Genomic DNA, 4,132 nt, shown 5'->3' on the forward strand with positions numbered 1-4,132 from the left:
AAAATCAGAATGAATTCAAGATCATAGCCGTGGACAAGAGTTTGGTTGACTCCAGTCTGACAATATTTTGTGGAACGGATTCAAGTGTATACTGGAAATTTAGATTTGCCGCCACACCTACCCCGAGTAAGTCTCAAGACACTGCTTTAAGGAAAACTTGGGGCTATGCAAAGAAAACCAATTAACCCATCTTAATCCAATTCAGCCAAACAAAACATAGTATGAGCAGGAAAGGCCGCTACTTGGCGAAAACTATGATACCATTTTGTGCAGTCATGGCTTCCCCAAAGGTTTATGAGGGCTCTTGTTTGTTAAAAGTGAAGAGCGTTGTTTGTAAATGCCTAATCCCCTCACAAAGTACAATTCTCAGAGTTCCCTGGGAAGAGATTGTGACATCACTCTTCTGCTTGACAATCTGTGATTGGCCATTGGAAACAGGGAGTTGGACTAGGCAGGCCTTTGGACAGATTCAACAGATCTGTTCTTATGCTCTTGTGAGTTCTTCATGTTTTGCCATGGATCCAGATAACAAAATGCTAGAAGATGGAGGCCAGAGCTTTGTGGGTTGATAGGTCAAACACTGACAGCAACCTGAGACCTTGAAGGGAGCACTTACTGTTGCAGGCTTGGGGAAAAGGTTGCTCAGCGAGACTTTCAGCTTTTCCACACTGAAGCAGTTGCACTTTACAAGTAAGGACTGTAGTTGGGTTGTCGTTGTTTTAATCTATTCTAAGCATGAGGTTATAAAGAGCCCCAAGATGCTACAGATGCAAGTGAAGTGCCTTTTTTATAGCACAGCGTTTTCAGCCCTGCCACAGAATTTGTTTGAAGCATTAACATGGGCCTAGAAATCTGTTTGTCAATTAGAGAGAGCAGCTAAACCCAAAGTGGAACAAAATGAGCACATGCCATTTATTCATTTAGAGTAATTCTTAAACCTCTCCAAATGTTCTTTTCAGAAAGGCAGCCATCCTTTTTGGCTGTCAGCACTTCAAACCCCATTACCTGTACATATGTCATATGGAGTAACAGGAACTCACTTAGTATTATTATGTGCAGTCTTACCACACAAACTCCTTTAAGCAACCCTAGTGTAACAACCTTTCAAGAGAAAAGAAAAGACGTATTTCTTTCTTTCTTTTTCAGGTGTGTAAAACAGAGGAAGTTGTGGGGAACTTGGCAAGCAAAAAGTACGGAATCTAATACTCACAATTTTCCAGTTTAGAAGTTCTAAAGACTATTTAGTTAGAATACTCAAGTTCTATCTTATAGCCCCAAGAGGGTATCTCAAAGTTGATTGACAGGGTAAAGTCTGCAGAAAAGGTACATGTTAGTGAAAGGAATATGCAAAAAATGCATCATGTTAGGAGAAAATGCTTTGCAAAAATATGTACGTATATTAGGCCATTTTCCATGCAAAAATGTGCATATTAGGAGAAATTTGCAATAAAATGCTGATGAGCTTTCATTCAGACTTTTTTTAAATGCAAACTCGTGGAAATATGAAGACCTGAAGAACTGAAGATGGGGGGAAATGAGAAACAAAGAGAACCCAAAATCCATAGATTTGCCCATCCTTGGATTATACTCATTCCAGATTTGACTATCGCTGCACACACCTATAATCTCATCCTGATACAGAGAGCTTCCCCAGCCACAGCCCTTTTGGACTAGCTCAAGAATGGCACAACCCATTCTTCCAAGCCTGGGAAGGTTCATCTCAGCTGTCCAGGGCTGGTTCAGTCATAGAGGCAAACTAAGGAACTGAGGTTGCAAATATCCAGAAACAACAGCCCCTTCTAACAGAGTAGTCCGGTCACTGCTATGACTTTGCTAAGCAGTGGACCTATCTCCCCATCCACAGCCTGGCTACCCACAGTGCAAGAAAGTTCTCCACCATTACTGATCTAGTCACTGAGGAAGCTTATATAACAAGATTTATTCTGTGAACCGCCCTGACACCTGTGGGTATAGGGCTGTATATTATATTATATTATAATATTATATTATATTATTCAAAAAAAGAGATAAAAAATCCCTTGTGAGCTACATTCAAGGTGCCACATTCCAGTTGGTGCATGGGGCCAGAAGAAAAAAAGGTGATGGGTAGTAGATGACATTCCAGCTTATTATTATTATTACCCTGCCTATCTGGCCAGACCTCCCCAGCCACTCTGGGTGGCTCTCAACAGGATATTAAAGCATCAAACATTAAAAACTTCCCTAAACAGGGTTGCCTTCAGATGTCTTCTAAAAGTCAGATAGTTGTTTATTTCCTTGACATCTAATTGGAGGGCGTTCCACAGGGCAGACGCCACGACCAAGAAGTCCCTCTCCCTGGCTCCCTGTAACCTCACTTCTCTCAGTGAGGGAACCGCCAAAGGCCCTCAGAGATGGACCTCAGTGTCTGGGCTGAATGATGGAGGTGGAGACGCTCCTTCAGGTATACTGGACCGAGGCCATATAGGGCTTTAAAGGTCAGCACCAACACTTTGAATTGTGCTCGGAAACATACTGGGAGCCAATGTAGGTCTTTCAGGACTGGTGTTATATGGTCTCAGCTGCCATATGGATAAATCTATGCTTTCTATATCCACATGCACCCATGCAAACTCCTTCCATCCATGCAAACAAGAGATATCATCACATTTAGACCAGGCAGAAGCACTTGAAGAGGTGGCTTAGCAGGGTCTGTGAAGGCTGTGACCTTCATGAGGCCTGAGGAGAGCCCTGGGAGCCAGATATACAGGCCTGGAGACTTACGTTCCAATCCAGGGCTTGTCCTACCAGTTTTCAGTTCCAACCCCCCCCCCCCTCAAATGAACCATAATTTCCTGGAATATGGGCCCAAACTGTCCTGGGATCAGGTCTCCCCCATCTCCCCATTTCTGTTTTACTTTTGTGGAGAGGAAGGGGTCCACAATTTAATGAAGCAGTGGGGAAGGGCTGGGGAATGCAGGCAATTATCCTCTCATGTCTGCTGTTCTTTGGGCTGCAGTTTGAAACCTTAGTCCTGAGGCAGAAGCCTATTGTACACTGTGCTAGGAACATACTTTAAAACACACACAAAAAAACACACACGTTTGGATCCAAAGCTCTGGTGATTCATATGCATGGTGACTGGCAACAAAACAATGGAGAGACACGGGGAACAAAAGAAGCAATGAGCCGGGACTTGTCAGCATAATAAATGGTAGTTTCAGCGCTCCTGCTGCTTCCTTTTCCTCCAACTTCTTAGAAACCTCAGAGAAGCATTTGACAAGGGGATCTGAAGAATGACAAAGGGAGAGCCCTGCCAATATTTATAGGAACACAGCCAGGCTAGGTAGGTGGCATTCAGCCAAAGACAAAAGTGCTTCTTCAGACTAACTTTTCTTTAATGGGACTGGCACATTGCAATGTAGTTACGTAACAATCCTAACACTAGATAGATAGGCCCATAAAATCAAACCAGTCACTGATGGACACATGATTCCTTCAAAAATGTTCCCAATCTTCCGTAATCTGTACAAATTCTGAATATTGTATGTTCTCCCAGTATTTCAGCTGAAGGCACTGGTGAATAACTTACATGATTAAAAATCCCTCAGACCAATACTCCCATGTTTATTTTGCTAAATTAATAGCCTTCATTTTAATGTGTGAAATGCAACACAGTTTATCCTCATAAAAAGCAGCATCCTGCTTCAAGCAATTTTGTGTGGCGTAAATGGATATGTGTCGCAGCGTGGATTATGCATCAAAAAGATGTGCCTGATCTTCATGTGTAATCATTTTATTATGCCTTTATATGCATATAATGTGCAAGTGTTTATCATAAGAAACATAATCTGCTCCATCATTCAACCTACAGCCAAAAATTCACTTATGGTTACATGAATTAGCACATTGAAATTGGGATATGAATGCTTTATTTGGTCGAGCAAACCGCCGCAAATGACACTGAGACCCCTTTAATTTTTAAAAGTTAGGGCCAAGAATTAAGAGGAGAAGGATGTTTGAATACAGCACACAATGCAGCTGGAGTTTTTTGGGGGGAGGGCAGGGAGGCAGACTGGAGGTGTGAGAAGCACTCCTGGCCAGGATCTTTGGCACCAGGGATTGACAGCTGGCAACTTTCAACATAACACTC

General features: G+C 42.5%; 1 long non-coding RNA gene across 1 annotated transcript; it reads left to right on the forward strand.

Moving 5' to 3' along the window:
• The first annotated feature begins 509 nt into the window (after nt 1-509).
• LOC310681811 lies at nt 510-1,466 on the forward strand. Its single transcript, XR_014513641.1, has 2 exons — nt 510-690; nt 1,147-1,466. It is a non-coding gene; the product is annotated as an uncharacterized lncRNA (long non-coding RNA).
• The last annotated feature ends 2,666 nt before the right edge of the window (nt 1,467-4,132 follow it).

Source organism: Podarcis tiliguerta (genome assembly GCF_965153285.1).
Source record: "Podarcis tiliguerta genome assembly, chromosome: 7".
NCBI lineage: Eukaryota > Metazoa > Chordata > Lepidosauria > Squamata > Lacertidae > Podarcis > Podarcis tiliguerta.